Below are 19463 nucleotides of genomic sequence, written 5' to 3'. Positions count from 1 at the left end.
TTTTTCTCAGCAAACATTATTTTTCTAGATTCCACTCCTTCGCATTTATTCATGATTACATTCGTACATACTGATACGTCATTGATCCTCAATAAATGTTTATTGAATAAATGAATAAATGAGTTAGCATATGCATGAGCTTCATTAATTCTCCATCAATAATGATCAAAAAGAAAAGGTTACATTGGTCTTGAAATGTGTTACTATCCTCCCACAATGACCCCGAATTTGGCCATGTGAGTTGCTTGTGGTGGAAGTGCCAGTTCTAAGCATATACCTCAAAACACATTGAACATGGCTGCTTGCTGCCAGTTCTAAGCATATACCTCAAAACACATTGAACATGGCTGCTTGCTCTCTTGAGCCCCTGAATCCACCATGAAAACAAACCTAAACTAACCTACTGAAGGATGAGAGACTACATGGAGCAGAGCTATGTCATCCCAGCCAAGGCTATTCTAGCAGTCCTCTGTTGACCTGATCACAGATGCAGAGAGAGGCTGAGCACAATCAAGCCCACTTTCAATCAGCAAAAGCACCAAGCTGATCCATGGACTGATGAGAAATAGTAAATAGTTATGGTTTTAAGGCATTTAGTTTGGGAGCTGTTTGTTATGCAGAAATAGTTATCTGATGCAAGACCAGTGTGGCTGGGTTGTAGAAAGCAAAATGTTGTGCTAGATGAAGCAGAAGGAATAGATATGGAATAGCCAATGTAAAGCCATATATACAGTAGAGAAGATCTGTAGTCCCAACACATTTACTCTTCTTAAAGCAAGAGCCCAGATTTGTTGCTGGAGTCTGTGCTTTTCCCAGTCTCAGTCCACATGGTTTATGTGAGGCAGAATCTAGGTAAAGCATGTGATCCAGCCCTTAACCCATCAGTATATCCTATTCCCATAGCCATAGTATTGGTTCAGGTAAGAACACATGACCTAAATTAGTCCAATCAAAGTGAATGACAGGACTTGGATTGAGACTGCTGGGGTAAGGGTTTATTCCCATAGCACACAAATTGGAGTTGCTGGTAGTTGTGTTATAGCCACAGGAAAAGATCTCATTTGAAAAGAGTCAACATAAAAGGGTTAATAAGTAGAGAGAGGAAGCATATCTTTATTAAATCTTTTATAGTCCTGTGTCCACCTAAGCCTTATTAGATAGAATTACCTGATAACATTTCATTTTTTATTTATTTATTTATTTTTTTTTTGCTTAAGTCAGCTTGAATTAGGTTGCTTGTTACCTATAATCAAAAAAGTCTAAACTTATGTGCATTAAGTAATTTTATCTTTATCCTAGGAACACTGGGAAGACATTGAAAGGCTTTAAGCAGGGGATAGATGAGTACATTTTCACTTCAAAAAGATCCTTCAGCTACTATGTGGGAGAGAAGTGCCAGGGCCGGCATTAGAAGCCAGGTAGGATGGTTTTTCAGGAGTCCAGGTAGCTTAGATTAGGGTCGGGTAGAAATCAAGCCAACTTCGAGCAATCCCTTAACAGAAATAAAGGCTATACTAAAGCAAAGGAATATCCTAGGCTTGCCAATTCTACCTCTGTCTCTGTTAGAGGTAGCTAACAGAGGTAGCTGGGCTGCCCCGTCGCAAGACCACAGAGACCCTGCTGCTGATAATGCAGTCCCACACAATTGCATGGGCTGCTTTCTGTAGCCTGTGCTCACTCCTCATTTCTCTGAGCTAAGTTCTCCTCATGCCTCCATCTTGGAACAAATTTCTTCTCCCACCTAAAACTGAGATAATCTCCAGACTCTGTTTTTTAAACTTAAAGACCATCAGCATTATATACAGCTCTCGGCTCCATTTGCTCCTTCCCCCGCCCCTAGCTTTGGTCCAAGACTTTATACATATTTTGCACCAAAATTTTGCATCATCATACTAAGATGAATCCTAGAAAATAACAAACCTGGCAAAGAGCGAATATGATTCATCAAAGCATTTTGGTTAACAGTAAAAACTTTTAACCAATAAAGAATCGTCATATAAATATGGTAGTATGTAACAATAAGCAAAGGTTTAAATGATCGGTATGAAGATATTGTAAGAAGTTGAATTTTTTTTAAAAAAAAAAAAAGCAAGATACAAAATCATAAAATCATATGACCAAAATATTTACATTTAAACAAAAACGTGTGTTTAAAACTATAAATACTCCCGACCTCAGGAGATTCGCCCACCTCAGCCTCCCAAAGTGCTGGGATTACAGGCGTGAACCATGGCACCAAGATCGCGCCATTGCACTCCAGCCTGGGCAACAAAAGCAAAACTCCGTCTCAAAAATATATATATATAAAAATACATATGCAAAAATTATGGTAGCTGTGTTTCAGGGTGCTGGTATAACGAGGGTAATTTTTTCCCTCATTTCTAAACTTTCTCTGATTTTATTTCACTTTTTATAATTTGTCAGAAAAAGGAAAAAAAGTACAATCTAATCCTCTACTGTCCAATTAATTAATAATCAATAAGACTCCAATTTTGTAAAAATGCATTAGACTAAGATAGACATAATATTATGATGGCTACTAATGTTGTGCCTACTATGTAGATTTAGAAAGTAGCATCCAAGGAGAATATTGTTACTGCAACTGTTAGACAGATCCATATCCCTTATCTGCAATTCTGAGATCCAAAAAGCTATAAAAACCAAAAGCTTTTTGTAAAGCATTTGATGAGTAAACCTGACCCGAACTGATGTGAGGCTACTTTTGCCACTTAGTGTGAATATTCTTCCATTTCACTGCAGAAAGATTAGTGTGTTTGATTACAGGGTGTTCTCCCAGTCTCTGATGTGGTGTGTAGTATATGTACTTTTCCGAAGTCCAAAAATTCTCATACACTCTGGTATCAAAGGGTTCCTACAAGGGATGATAGGCTTGCATTTCTTCTCCTTCAGGTTTAATAATATGGTAAAAATAAAATTCTCCTACTCATGACATGATCCTAGTCTCCAGAGTTACTGTGTTTACATCTCCTATGCAGTACAACTTGCTAGTTTCATGCTGACTCCTCTCTGTGCTCTTATTTCATTTTATCCTCAACAACAACTCTATGAAGAAGCTTTTATTATTTTAGCTTTACAGCTGAAGGAAGTGATGTCCTGAGAGAAGTAACTTGACCATGGTCACACAATAGCCAGCAATGGAGTTGGCATTCATGAGATTGCTCTGGGCTGCATTAGCATACTAGCTTCTCAACTAATTTTGTTTCTATAATTAACTGTATTTCCTTTCCCATGATTACATGCCTAGGCAAACTCATCCCATTCTTGCATCTCTTTTCTGTCCCTTACCTCTGATTGAGGTCAGGCAAGCAAGTCACCTCATAAATTGGATATTCTTTAAAGCTCTTAATGTTGAATGCTCTAGTCCTTTTGCCTTATTGAGAAAGAGAAATATTATTTATAAAGCTGTTTCTGCATGTCCACACACACATAAGCATTCCATACAGTGTCTTCTTTAATCTTCCCATAAGGGATTAAGGTAGGTTTTATTATCTTAGTTTTTAGCGGAAGATTCTGAGGCTGACCATAAGGTGATCTCGAAGTTGCTAAGAAACAAACTTCTGTTTATTAGATGACAACATTATATAGGGTAATGTTTCCCAAAATTCATTCCACCAATGAAGGGTATCAGAAGCATGGAGATTCCTACCCCCTTCTCTAGGAGAAACAAATCAAACTATCTAGAGGTGAAGCCCTAGAATCTGCATTCATGAAAGCTTCCCCAAGATAATTTCTGACACTGGGAAGTTTGAGACACACTGACCTGGGAGAACCAGATGTGGGCTTTGAAACTGAGGAGCCCAATATTCAAATCCAGGCTCTATCACATACCAGCTGTGTGACCTTGGCTGTGTTATTTTCCCTCTCTGAGTTTCTGTTTCCTCCTGTATAATGTGGAGACACTTGTCTTCCTTGCCTCACAACTTGTTGTAGAGAGTAAATGGGGTACTACATGTTATGTTTTTAGCTTATGATAAGACAGATGTTCAATAAGCATCCATTGAAAAACTAATGGAATCACCTACTTGACTCGTCTCTGCTTCCTTTAGCTAACTATGCTACTTTGCCTGAGTTTTTCTTTTTCTAAAATTTCTCCCAATGTCTGCTTGTTGACTCAACTTGGAGGCGGCATACTTGGAAACTAAATATCTTTCTTGTACACTTAATGCTCTTTTATTTGAGCTTGGATCTTCATTCACAGTAAAACATTATCAAATAAGATAAAAGAGGATGTCTGCAGGCACTGATGGTGTGAGCTGGCATTTCCAAGCCTTGTTCACTGTGATGGAAACATTCTTAACAAAATCCCAAAGCTACACCAACCTCAATCTTACCTGTTAATAATGTTATTTGATGTCTAGAAAGGGTCTTTGAGCACACGTGACCTTTTCATAACAACCAGATGTAGGCTAGGCCTCTTGCTCTGAGGTAGACCCTGTGTTTCATCATGCTCATGGTCGTAAAAATGCCAAGAAAAATGCCATAAAAGTCTCAAGAAAATCTGTTTTTAATTGCTGGCTTTGACTATTTTTAAGGCTTTCTTTGACTATTTTTAGAAATATATAATCTATCCAAAATAGTAACAACATTAAACTAATGTAGTAGATAAATATTATATCTCACTCATTCATCTTTGTCATGTAAAATGAACGGTATAATGATTCCATTTCTCGGTTGGGAGAATGGAGGTAGCGTTTCAAGCCCAAACCTTCTGAGTATATAGGCCTCATATCCTGGGTTCCTGAACCATCTGCACATAGAAATAGATGTTAACTTTCTAATTTCAAATGTGCTCATGTTTTATTTCTTCATTTTTTTGGTTATTTAGGAAATTAACAACTATATTCACTTACATATTTTTCTTACTCATTTTTGGACTACATATTTTATCAGAAGAAAATCATATTCCTTTTATCACTGAAATGGCCAGAGTACTTGCTTGTTTGTTCAGATGTTATGGCTAAAAATCCCCATGGGTAGACTTAATTCCATACACAATCTATGACTAATGATTCTCAGAAATTCAGGTTGAAATCATTACAAGAAGCTGGTATTTCAGAACCTCTGCCCTATGACTTTCCTCTAGACCACAATTTTGAGACTCCACTTCTCAGAGTTTTCTTTTTTATTATATCAATGCATTATCTATAACAAACACATCAGTATATTATATGGAGAACATTTAACATTGAAGACAGAAACCATTTTTATTCATAAAACTGTATGATATAAATATTTTTAGGTGTTCAACGTCACTAATCACCAGAGAAATGCAAATCAAAACTACAATGAGGTATCATCTCTCCCTAGTTAAAATGGCTTTTATCCAAAAGACAGACAATAATGAAGGTTGGCAAAGATGTGGAGAAAAGGGAACCCTTGCACACTGATGTTGGGAGTGTAAATTAGTACAGCCACTATGGAGAACAGTGTGGAGGTTCCTCAAAAAACTTAAAATAGAAGTACTATGTGAGCCAGCAATCCCACTGCTGGGTACGTACTTGAAAGAAAAATATTAGTATACTGAAGAGATATCTGCACTCCCATGTTTATTGCAGCAGTATTCATAAGAGCTAAAATGTGGAATCAACCTAAGTGTTCATCAGAAAATGAATGGATAAGGAAAATTTGGTACATATACACAAGGGGATATTATCTGGCCATAAAAAAGAATGAAATTGTGTCATTTCAACAACATGGATGAACTGGAGGACATCATGTTAAGTGAAATAAGCCAGGCACAGAAAGACAAATTTCACATGTTCTCATTCACATGTCGGAGTTAAAAAGTTTAAACATTGAACTCATGGGGACAGAATAGAATGATGATTACCAGAGACTGGGAAGGGTAACAGGGCAGTGGGTACAGTTAATGTAAACAAAAATACGATTAGATAAAATGAATAAGATCTAGTATTCAGTAGCGCAATAGGGTGACTATATTGAACAGTAATTTATTATGTATTTTAAAATAACTAAAACAGTGAAATTGGAATGCTCCTAACACAAGGCAATAACAAATGTTTGAGGTGATGGATACCCCATTACCCTGACTTGATTATTACACATAATATGCCTGTATCAAAACATCATGTGTACCCCCTAAGTATACACAACTATTATGTACCCATAATCATTAGAAATAAATTTTAAAAATAGAGCACAAGCTGAGGAGTCTCTCATGCCTGGGTTTGAACACTAGCCCCTCTATTTCCTGTACCAACTAACTGGATAACATTGAGCATCTTCTGATTACCACACTATGAAACAGTTATAATGCTACCTTCAAAGGTTTGCTGACAGAAACAAACAAGACAAGGTATATAGGGTATATATTGGCACATAGTGTGCACTAAATATGTTTATTTCACTTCTGTATCCATCTCACTCCTCATTCTGGGACCTGATGTTCCTATGCTATAAACTGCTGTGGGGAGTGCTGGCTGAAAGCCTTGGCTCTGGCCTTGGATGACCTGAGTTTCATCCATCTCTGCCATTTACTTGCTGTGTAATCTTGGAGGAGTTAACTCACCTTTTGGTGCCTCAGTTTCCTTATCTGTAAAATGGAGATAATAATACTAACTACTTCACAGGGTTGTCAGGAGAAGCCAGCAAATTAATATGTGTAATGCATTTATCATGGCACAGAGGAAGTGTGTAATAAGAGTTAGCTCTCATCATCATCACTGTCTACATTGAACCTTTTATACTTCAAGAGATTGTTTAGCTCAATACGACAGCAGTGTGACATTTAATAAAGCTTTGTCTCTGTGCACTTTGCTTCAAAAGGTCTTCTAGAACGATTCTAAATTATAGTTGCATATCCTACCAAAAGAATCTACTTTATTATTTATAAACTCCAAAACAATTTAGAACATTTTTTATAAATCCATCCCCATCATCCAAATTCACAACACCCAGGGTATATACTGTATTTATAACCACAGAAAACAAGAGAAAGATATTTCAACAAATGACACTACTGCTTAGCAGTGTTATGGAGAAAATACTAACACTTTTTGTCTGGTCAAGGTCTTTGGGATCAAAGACGATCTGCGGCTTGCTGAATTTTTCCACCATAATTTCAGGGATAATACAATCACTTTTCTCTATAGGAATTATTCCTTGGGCAAGGATTTAAAAGGAGCCAGAGCTTTGCTGGGCTTCTGTCTCACCAGGCTCAACCTGTGCTCTGCCCTTTATTAACACCGATTTCATTTTTGATAAGCAGGAGAAGGGATGCAAGCTTATGCTTTTTTCAAAAGGCTAAACTACCAGCATCTGGGCCTGATATGGTCTCCCCCATGTGATACAATCTGCGGTTTTGTTAATTCTCTTTCCATTGCTGACATTTAGGATTCTGGGCATTTGAAAGAAGGGGCAGTGAACCCAGCAGTCTTCTAAGAATGTCACTTTGATGACAGGGCCCTGGAGGAATTATCCAGGAATTCTTGCTGTTAGTGGTACAGCCCTGCTATGCCCTGTGCCCTGTGTTTCTTCCTCCTTAACCCAGAGACATCAGCTCTATCTTAAACTCTGCAGACTCCCCCAATATCCTTCCAATCCTTTACTCCTTTTTTCTTAAGTGAGGCAAGGTTCATTTCTGATGATGGCAACGAATGTAATCTTAACAAATCTATTCACTGAGCACTTACAAGTCTCATGCTGTGCCATTTGCTTTTATCTCTTAGTCTTCTCAACATGGTACTATTATTATCAGCCCATGTTACAGATGAGAAAACTGAGGCCAAGAGAGATTACATTACTTTCCTAAAGTCACACAGCAAATTAGAGAGAAAGCTACGATTTGAACACAAACAGCCTAGAAAAAACGTGCATGTGCTCAACCCTGACACTATGCCCTTTAGGAGTTGAATCTAGATGAAAAGCTATTTAGCACCACTTATAATGCCTCAAGGACAAGTAAAATTAAAACAAGTGAAAGCACTATGCCATTCTATATTAGGCAAGACTGGAAAAATGTTATTCCCATTGATAAAAATAAATGAAAGTAAAAGACAAATGCTTCCTTAGCTAAGTAAAAATATCCATGTCTCTGAACATAATTCAGGCAGAAATGAAATGCAGCCAGGTTTCACTGGCAGAATCATAGAGAATGTATCTGAAGTAACAGAAGATTCAACCTTCTCTAATTATGACAGTGAGAATGGAAAGTAGGTGACTGTTTAGGGTGCCTTCTTAACCTCCACTTCCACTCTTTGTTCACCTTACACTTCCAGAAAACGCCTCCAGTTTCCTCCCACCTTGCTTCTCTGGGGGCTTCCTTACTACCTTTGCGTTCAAACTCTGTTTCTACTTTTTCTGTTTCTTAGAGTGTCTTTCCTTAATAAATCTAGGCTGTCAGGCCACCTCTGAAAGGGGAAAGTGTGCTTGAAAGGTTTCAAATGGGATCACCCCAAGGTAGGGCTTTTAACCAGAGCAATGCGAAAAGGGTTAATCACAATGGTAACTTAACTGCCATTTATTGTGTGTCTTCTATGTGGTTGGCACTGTGCCGCTCCTTACTATGCCATCTCATGTGGTTCATATCCCACTCCATCAGGCAGGCATTATTTCTCTGATTTTAGAAATGCAGAAATGAAGACTCAAAGACGTTGAGGTAACTGGACCTAATGTGTATCAACCAGGGTTTCTTTGCTTGAAGGCCACAGAAACCAACACTGGCAAATTTAAACATAAAGGAGAATCAATCATCAGGATATTGATACCTCCCTGAATTCACAGAGAACTAGGAAATAAAACGAGAACCAGGAAAACTCCTAACACTGGGAACTACTCAAACACCTGCTGGGATAAATGGGCCTGGACATTTTTATCAAGTCTTGCTCAAGATCCAGATCCTAGTAGTGGGGTACTATCCTGCCTAGACTTGTATTCCCACCAAGACTGACCACAAAATGGGCAAGATAATCCCCCCAAGGGAAGGAGGGTGAACAAAATAGCACCTACATCCTTGATATTCCCAAGTGGCAGAAACAGGATTCAAACCCAGCTCCTTCTGATAGCATATCCAGAGCCCTTTTCTAGATGTTTGTGGAGGGAGTAGAAGCGAGGTCTAGGAAAATTAATAAAAGTTTCTGGAAGCTCAGCATCTTTAACTAAAGTGACAAGGAACAGAGCCATGCTGGACCCAGAATAGGAGCTTGATAAATTCTTGTTGTATAAATAAATCAAAAAGATGTATAAGAAAGTCAGAGGAGCTGATATTCTGACTCCTATTGTCCCTGCTTTCCATCCTTGGGGGAACAGGCACCTCTTTGTCATCCTCAAAGCTTATCTGTCTGAACCATGCATTGCCTGAGGATCTGAGCAAAATTAAAAACCTGAGCTTTTCTTTTCTTTATGAAACCAAGGCATTGCCTGCATGTCCCCCGTGGGACTGGACAGTGAGTGGCCTATCTGATCAATGTGGGTCTAGGCAGACATACACAGAGGAATTTTCCTTTGTGCAGAGATAGAAGGTAAACCACACTGCCCATCTACTGCCTCCTGCTTTCAGAGGCAATCTGAATGATTCTCTTAAAAGAAAGTGTCAAAAATCTGGCATCCTTTGCTTTCTTGATAATTCAGAATCTCAGAACCCACTGAAATAAGCCGATGAAAAGGGGCATGCTGTTTTGGTGAAAGAGGGAAAGAAGAAGGATTATATAATTGGGGGTGAGAAGAAGGATGCCATTATCAAAACATGAGATTTCTCTGTCGGAGCTTACTTGGCTCTGAAAATATAAGAGGAGACTTTTCATCTTGAAGGGATTACTTGAGTTTAATGTAAAAAATAAACATGGGAGGAGCTGTAGCTTTTCTGTCGACCCCACTGATCCTGTGACCAATGGTATTCACAAAGTCATACATCATTGAAATTGGAGCAACTTGATATTCATTTAGGTTCAAAACGAGGGCTCAGCCATGAGATTAAGAGGTTGGGCAAACTGCTAAGTTCATTTCTGTCATTTGCAAGGTCAAACTCAAACATGGGTAGTTCAAAATTGTTCACTGATGAAAGAATAAGGAAACTGCAAAGATGAACAATCATCAGGGAGACCCTAGAACTCACCAGTCCCTGTCGAAAAAGCTGAATGTCTTCCTAGGTGAGAATGGAACTTCAATAAGGACCAACCACATTATTGTAAGAAACTCAAAGCAAAACTCATATGAAATATTTTATTTTTACGACTATCATTTCAGAGCTTATATATCTTGTTTTGTGTCTCTAGCACAGAGCCATGGAGAAACAATCTAGACTTCCTCTTCCTTGTGAATTAAAAAGTATATGATGAGTCTTCACAGAAGAGATAAGAGGTAATAGAATTCAGTAACCTTGAACTCAAATTTCCTTAACCTTCAGAGACATCACAAGTCCTATAGATCTTTTTAAATAATGAAAACATTTTGTAGGGAGGACTTATAACTTGAGTTACACAGAGATGATCTTACTATTTTCAGTAATGCACCTTAAATAAAGACCACAGCACAAGGGGTATTCCTGATGAACCGACTGTTATAGACATAATAATTAAGATTCATTATGAAGATCCAATTAGGAAAAAAGTGGAGAATTTCGCAGTTTCCCATAATTCATGAGGTGCTCAACTTCTTAACCTTTCTTACAACATGGGAGAAACAGACAAGGTTACAACTCGAAGTAATTCCAAACACGAAGTTTGGCATAAATGTTGTCTCTCTTGCACTTGCTATCAACTCTGTGTCCTTGGAAGTCTGGAAGGTCAGGAAAATCAATGAGTAATTTTCATTCAAAGGGAACCCTAGACTGAGTTCTTAAATACCTGATTTCTATTTTAGAGCTACGGACTATGGACATAATAAAAACTTGCTAAATTGTCATTTAAATAGAGAAAAAAGTAAATTTTGAACAAAGAAAAAAAAACCTGAGCTATTATTTATTAACCAATTATTTAATGTAACAGCGGCTCCTTTAATCATTGAGTTGCTTAAGATATAAAATGATCTAGCTAGACAAGATTAAATTCATCCATTTATTCAATAGATGCTTAGTGAGCATATGCTGTGAGCCAGACCCTCTTCTCCCAGACACTGATGACACAGTAATAAATGAGACAGACAATGTCTGCCTTCATGGGCTTTCCCTCAAGAGGGGAAGACACACAGTTGACATCTTACCAACCAACGATACCACTTTTCATGTTTTGCAAAGGGCACTGGAGAAAAACAAAACAGATTAATCTGATAAAGCATACATTCTTTGGTGCCTATATACATTAATAAAATGAATCTTGGTTTTTTATGCTTTAAAACTTGTTTGTTACTAGATGTTTTCTTTCTACTCTCATTTCCCTTGCCATTTTAGACATTCATTTCCATTTTCTGATTAAATAAATGTCAACAATAACTGTACTTCTTCTGGAATGGACTGTGCATCTAGGATAATCTCGAGGTACTTTAGTCCTTTTTATTCTTGAACTTATGTCTAAGTATGCTGAGCATTTAAGACTAGAGTCAATAATTCAATCCTGCAGCAGTTTGATTGAAAGCTTTGCTTTTACAAATAACACAAGTAAAAATATTCACTTTCACTAGGTTACCTAGCAATATATAAATATATGTTTTTAAAACGTTAATATATTTTGGATATAGTACTTAAAGCACTTTATTCAAAGTCATGACAGTAGAATAGTAACAGAGAAATGAATTATAAATCTAACTTAAGAATTGGGTTTAGCTTTGGACACATCAAATGGAAAGGCTGTCTCTGAATTGTATCAGACTCCATTTCTTTCCCATTAGTGGTGATAACATTTCCTGATTGACAGTTTTTATAATAATTTCTGATACTGACATAAACTCTTTAAGTTCCTTAATGTTCTTTATTTATTAAGAGTAACTCTTGATCATCCTCACAAAGAGGAACAAAAAACTTCTGGCAAGGGAAAATGTAGTCATAATCCACAAACCTAAATCTAACCTGAGATTCAATCATTACCAACCCTTTGACAAAAACTGCTTTAAAAAAAAAAAAAAGGGGGGGGGAATGTACACTGAGTTTTCTTTCCTTTGATTTTTGATTTTTTCAGTCATGAAAATATTTCAGCCAGTAAAATGGCCTGGAAGCAAACAAGAAAATAAGAGAAGGAAAAACCTCTGCATAATACACTGGCTGAATAACAAATCCCCAGATTACAGTTGACTATACTGTCACAGCCTCCAAGACTATTATTTCACAAAATTCACTAGAACCCTCAGAAAGGTGAGCAGGATTGCTGTGCTAGTAGAAAGAAAATGCAACCCTATCTTTCTAAAATTCCCATCTCTAAGTGAAACCATTTAATCTCACTTCCACAGCATCAGAGTACTGGGGGGATGGGAAAGAAGAGCAAAGCTAAAAAGGCCTAGAGAAACACATCTGCAAGAACAAGAGGGAAGGCTACTTGCTGTGAGAAAATGATTCCAAATGTCTTTAGCAGCACTCAGATTCTTGAGTTCAACAGAAAGCCATATTTTCCACTAAGATACAAAGAGGAATGAAAACACAGTCTTTTCTCACCTGGGGAAACTGAATGCAGAATATGTGTTAGGTGGCCATAAGGAATTACTCCGGATTTTTCTTAGATGTTAGCATAGCATGATGGTTATGAGACAGTTTGTCCTTACAGTGGAGAGTTGTGGGCTGAGGTAGTTAGGGGTAAAATGTCATGTCTGACACATTTAAATAGGTCATCAAAAGCAACCTATAGCTACATAAAGTGAGTGTGACAGCATGACAACAATTTGAATAAAAGTAGTAGGTTTGTGGGTTGCATCTTTTCTTGTATTCCTTCAACTTCTCCATGTGTGTGAAAATTCTCAAGCTAAAGAGTTGGGGGAATACAATAGAAAAAATGATATTATGGCTTCCAATCGAGTGAGAAGTACAAATATACAACTAATTATAAAACAAGGTAGAGGAAATAAGTATCAAAATATAGCTTCACTTGTTTGTTTGATTTTTAAAATATATATATTAAAATATGTGTCTTTCCTTGCATTGTCCCCTTTCCCTTTCTGAAGTCCAGCAGTCAGAGGAGTGCAGCAGCAGGTTGGAAAGCAGAGATTGGGCAACACACTTCCTGCTTTGGCTTTTGTTTTCTAAAGTCTAAGCTGATTGAAGAGATTATTCTAAAGGCAAAAAGAGAGGAGAAGAAAAGCCTCAAAGAGTGAAAAGGGCACAGGGGAGGGTCTCTTGAGCAGGAGGGCTGGCACTCTGCCTCCTTAAATGTCCCTAGCAGATGATAAAGCCTCTGAGGTATTATTGCTAGGAAGACCATATCCTAAGCTCTGAGGTTCACAGCATTGTCAAACATTCCTTAGATTAGTATCAATGGTATTCTTCCAAAGAATAATCTGAAAAATTGCTCTGTTGGGGTGACCTCTCTACTATCATTCTTCTTACATGCTCAGCAATTCCCTAAGTCCCAGAGGTAGCCATAAAACTCTATGACCTAAAGCCTCCCTAACCAACCTCTAATACATGTGGCCTGCCCCCAGCTAGTTTTGTGTTCTGTGTCAAATTTTCACTCCAGTTCTTTGCTGAGGGAGTCCAGATCTTAGATTCACTTGGTATTGAACTTTGACAAACCACACTTGGTTTGGACCAGGCTTGGTATATCTCTACCTGCTGAATAATCAATGTATGTACCTCAGTGGGAGGTCCCTGGGTACACATACAAAAGTAAGCATGGCCCAGGATCTGCTGCTAATGCATTATGCCCTTCCCACTCCTATAGGAATCATCCTGGGGTTTATGATAGAATCCTGGGACCCAAGTCTGACATTGATGCCATTATCAGATGAGGCTTTAGGGTTTTTGACGGAAGAGTGAGTATGTGGAATGGCTATGTATTGCTGTGGCCAGAGAGCTGACTTAGGTAGATTGTATTTCCAAAAATACCTACATCAATGTTTTGGATTCCAAATGTTCTGCCATTATCTTTACCATAAAAGGTAAATCTACTCCCCTTCCCCTTGAAATGAGGTGGGCCTTTGTAATTACCTCAATGAATAGAATGCTATGAAAGTGATACTATATCAGAGGGTAGATTTGAACAGGCAATACAACTTCCACTTGTCTCTCTATCTTGGAATGCTCACTCTCAGAACCCAGCCACCATGTGGAGAGAATACTCAGACTACATAGAAAGGGAATGTGCAGATGTCACAGCCAACAGCCACATTAACCACCACCAAGAATATGAGTAATAGTGATTTCAGATTATCCTAGATCACAGCTGTCCATCACACCCACTTCTTGAGTCTTCAATCTTAAGTTCCAGACATTGTGGATCAGAAGTAAACCATCCCTGCTGTTCCCTGTCTGAGTTCTTGACCCACAGAATCCACAAGCATAATAAATGGTTGTTCTATGTCACTAGGTTTTAGGATCATTTGCTACATGGTAATAAATAACCACAACATCCAAAAAGCTGCAAATGTCCATGGTGTAAACTTCCTTATAATTCCAACATCATTTTTTCAAATAAGAGTTTAATAGAATACTAAGAAAAATTTTGAAGGATAACAGGTGCATCAAATGAGCATCCACATTGCATGGGCACATATCCAAGAGCTGGTTGCATATGTAATTCTGAACCTCTGCCTTCTCCAACATCCAATGTGAAGATCAGAAGAAAGTCACTTTCTTCCCTTTCCCACAGATGGAAAAGGTAACTCGAGGACCACTCTCCAGAGAAGCAGTTCTCCACGTATACATACATGCATAAACCAGAAACTTTGCTTTCCAAAGCCACCCAGAGCTTCTTTACATATCCACAATCTTATTCAAGGAACTTCACAAGCACTCCCAATGTGCAGGACAGATTATAAGTGCTACTGGTGTACCACTGAAGAACTTGTTTGCTTGCCTTGCTTCTATTCTCCCTCTTGATATCACTACTCCCTATCCTCTTTAGTAAATAACTTTGTGATACGTGGAATGACTGGCCACTATTATTTACCCCTTCCCGTATCTGTGCCCGTTGGCTGTGAATTTGCTCTTCCTTCTGCTGGAAGAAAGAAATATTTCCCAGCTCCACGGTGTTAAGCTTGGCCATGTGACTTGCTTTGGCAAATAAATGTAAAGTTAACGTGGCAGTGTGCCAGTCTGAGCTCAGGGTTTAAGACACAGCACATTTCCACTTACCTCATATGTCTACCATCTCTGTGAGGTTACTTCAAATGGTATAAACTAACAACAGAGGACTGTTGGAGTTGATTTACTGTCACTAGTACCCTAGAAAGGATGTTTGTTTTCACTACCTAGATTCCTAGAAAACCTCTTGTTCCTGTCTCACACATGGCTATTCTGCTTTTCTTTAATTCTGTTGAGCACTCTGTATCTTTACAGTAAATTTCTTTTTTGCTCAAAGCTATGATTTGAATATTTGTGTCCCTCCAAAATTCATATTGAAGCTCAATCTCCAACTCATCAGTATTAAGAGGCCTTTGGGAAAGTGATAAGTCATGAGGGCTCTACCCTCATAAACGGCATCAGTGCCTTCACAAAAGGGCTTGAGAGAGGGAGGTCCTCCTTCTATCTCTTTCCTTCTCAGTCCCTCCCACTCCTTCCACCATGTGAAGACACAGCAACAAGGTGCTGTCTTTGCATCAGAGATAACAACCCTCACAGACACCAGATCTGCAGGGGCCTTGATTATGGACTTTTCAGCCTCCAAAACTGTCAGAGGTGAATTTCTATTATTTATAAATTACCTAAAGTATTTTGTTATAGCAGCAGGAACAGACAAAGAAATTCAAGTTAATTGGTATTGATGTCTATTGCTGGCAAAGAACCATTGCTTATACAAAGAAAGGAACATGACTAGGATGTTTGGAAAAAATGTTTATTGAAAGAAATCTAATCCTCTTTAAACAAAGGAGCCTAGCTCAGAAATAGGCAACTTGGGAGTGGAAAAAAAGAATAAAGAACTGATGTTAAAAATTCAACCTTTGCAAACTCTCTGGAAGATGAGGGTAGGGCTATAAAAGGCACAAAATTTGACCTCAACCAAAAGACCCATTGTGCTTGACATTTATGCAAAAGCCTCTACATTCACAAAAATGAGATTTGAACCATAGCTGGCCAATTAAGAGAAAGAAATCCTCTGTAAATCAGTTACAAGCTTTAGCTTTCTGCTTGCCAACCACAGTAACTGCTAAATCTCTAATAAGTACTCAAAGTACATGTGCACCTACACACACACACACACACACAGAGCAAGCCTTCCTAGCAAATGCAGCCTCGGATCAAATTAATCAGAAAAACCTGAGTGATTTCACACAACATGACCTGGGCTCAACACTGTGATTATTTCTGGGGCTGTTGTATGTTATGTTATTTTTATACTAGTTTCAACAAGCCTTGCTATGTTTCCCAAGTGTAATCAATCACATTTCATTATTTTCAGGTCTCTCTCAGCTGTTACCCTTGGCTTTGGGGTAATTATGTGGAATTTCACAGCCCAAGCAAACACACAGGCTGTATGGCATTTTCATTTAATTTTCATTTCTTGGCAGGCTGTGGAAAATGGGGATCAGTGGCTATGTTCAATCATTCATCCTGCAAGAATAGCATTCTTCATCTGTTGCTTTTTTTCTTTGCCACAGAACTCTTCCCTTCTATTTTTCTGCAATTTATAAGACATGAGACTTTACTAAATTTTAATGTTAAGACAAAGCACTCAAGTTTGACCTTACATTCTCATTTTTCATTTTATGAAAAACAGAGCAAAACAAGCATAAAATGTATTCATATTTGGTTTGCCTCAAAATACCTCCAGTTCTGAGTTTCAGTATTCTATAATGCATTAAATAGTTAAAGCTAACAGGAAAAATCATCCCAAACCTAAGCCTGTAATGAAAAACACATTTTAATACTGTTATTCAACATTGTTCTTAAACCCTTTTCTTTCCCACCAGAAACTATACTATGAAAGGCAGAGAAATTCTCTCTTTATAATAGTAAGTCTGAAAAAAATGGAAATTTCAAATATATGTTTCTCTATAGAGAGATCCAGAATCCAAGTGAGCTAGGAAAAAATTACAGACCTGGGAAAAAATTAGCGTGAAGTATTTCCCTAAGTGGTAGAATTCCTATTTAGGGTGAAGAGGCATTCCCAGGGCTAAGGATGCATTAAAAGCAAGTCAAAATATTGGTGGAGGGGCAAAGATTGGGAAGTGTATGTACATTTTTATTACCTAACATGTCTAGTCTGCCCCATCGGTGGCTCCTAATTATTAGGTGTGTATAATACAAGGTTACTACTATCTAATATATTTTAAAATGTACCCACTAAAACCTGCTCAATGTATGCAAAGCACTGTTTCAATTTCCAGAAGACTAAGACAGAACTGCGTAAGATCCATCTCAGTTTTCACGGAGGTCACATGGTAAGGAAAGCAATTACCCATATACGAAGCAGATAAGTGCCACACAGCGAGACATATAAAGGACTTTCTTGTGTCAAAGGAAGAAGGGAAGAGACACATGATGGAGAATCAGGAAAGGAAATCTTCATATATGGCTAGATTCTGAGCTACCAATGGAAACCTGCTGGCTAAATGAGGCCCATGCATGGGTTTTGTTCACCACATGTGGTATTTTTAAAGTATTTTCTGTAAATTCATTGAAACTTCTGAATATTGCATTAAAATATCTAGAATTCTGGCTTCTTTTGCAAAATCTGAAAATTCTAGGTCTACATTCTAACCTGGTAGTAATTACCTAGATGAGAATAATGGCTATTCCTTTAAACCAGATCCAGGTTTTCCAGTTGGCTTCAGTCCCCACCACTCCCTGTTGCACCCAACCCGTGGCCCGCTTTATTCCTTTCTTTCATCTGCCTTGCTCCTACATGAGTCTGCCTTAAAAGGAAGATAGGATGTCAATACACAGAGCTAGAGAGGGGAGACCAGGGCAGAGATACAGGGGCAGGGCATTTTAGGTTACACTAGGGGAACTGTGAACAATCTGCTTGGGCTTAAGAAGGAGATAAATTTAAAAATAGACGAATGGTAGCTGGGACAGCAGAGGCAGCCAGGATAAAAAGAGTTGACTTAATTAGGTCAAAACGTGAAGTCAATTAAGAATGTTAGATCTGGGAATTGCCACCATCTTATGTCATTTTCAGAAGGATTAATCATAGGTGAGCAGAACACAGCTAGGATTCTATTGCAGATGTTCAGGTAAAGTGACAGAAGGAATTGGAAAGAATGGCATGGACTTGGTGAATGCTGAGGAGATAAATAGGGCTTTGGAACTGCGTAGATATGGTGATTGGGAAGGAGTGAAGTGGGCAGGGAGAAAAAAACCAAAAACATCTCTAAGGCTGGGGTCACAAGTTCACGGGTCTTCAGGGAGAGTCAGGTAAAAGAAATATGCTAAGTGGCAGGTACAAAATGTCAGGGATTCCACAGTGGAAATTTTTATGAGCTGGGGAATGCATATTCAAAATCAATTTACAAAATCAAACAAACAAAAAACAGTGTGCCCATCAAACAAAACATATTAATACAACAGAATTAGCCAGCCCACAAGCCCCGAAACTGGTTAACAGAAAAGTCATGATTATACATCATTCTGATAGAGCTGTCCATCAGGCCAGAATAGACACCCAGCTAAAGTGTAGCAGGAAAGAAAGGCATGACTTTCAATTTGAGAATTAATGAATAAATGATAAAATCTTGGGATTTTGGATCATAGGATCATGAACTCATCCACATGTTGATGATAGCTGAGTCTACAGAAGATGAGAGAACCAAGGAGAGAGGTAGGAAGAGAATAGATGCATCCCAATGACTGGTCCTTAAGGAGCACCGTATGACAAGAAAAATGAGGCTGAGAAGTGAATGTAGAAGTGGGAAGTGAACTGAGATAATACAACATTATGAAACATATAGGAGGAAACATTTTCAAAAAAGAGAAAAAAAAATCCTTGATATAAAATGCCAAGTGTATAACAGTGTCCCTCTCTCAAAGACCCATTTAATTAAAATACTTTTTCCCAAAAAGTCATAATTTCTACAATAGCTTTCTGTAGTGTCAAGTAAATAAGGTTCCACCTGTTCTTAGACCTTTGTTGCCTTCCCCTTTGTCCCATGGCAAGTTCTAATGCCACATCATGATTCATAGGCAAAATGATGTTGTTGTTGTGTTTTTTACCACAAATTTGCCCCTGGCATTGAGCAGATGCAGGTGAGATGGTCTTCTTTCTAAATGATCTCTTAAAATTTTATCCATTGCAGCCCTTGGTGGCATTTGGAACTGCTCAGAGGAGCTAAGTTTCCATGTGTATCACTCAACTTTCCCCAGGAAGCTGGGAAGTGAGGAGTGAGGATGCAAAGATGCCATAATAAACAGGAAATCTTCCCTGGATGAAAGGGAGAGAAAAATCAGGACATATGACTGAGTATTCTGA

Source organism: Theropithecus gelada, chromosome 2 (assembly GCF_003255815.1).
Source record: "Theropithecus gelada isolate Dixy chromosome 2, Tgel_1.0, whole genome shotgun sequence".
NCBI lineage: Eukaryota > Metazoa > Chordata > Mammalia > Primates > Cercopithecidae > Theropithecus > Theropithecus gelada.
This window is presented reverse-complemented; position numbering follows the sequence as displayed.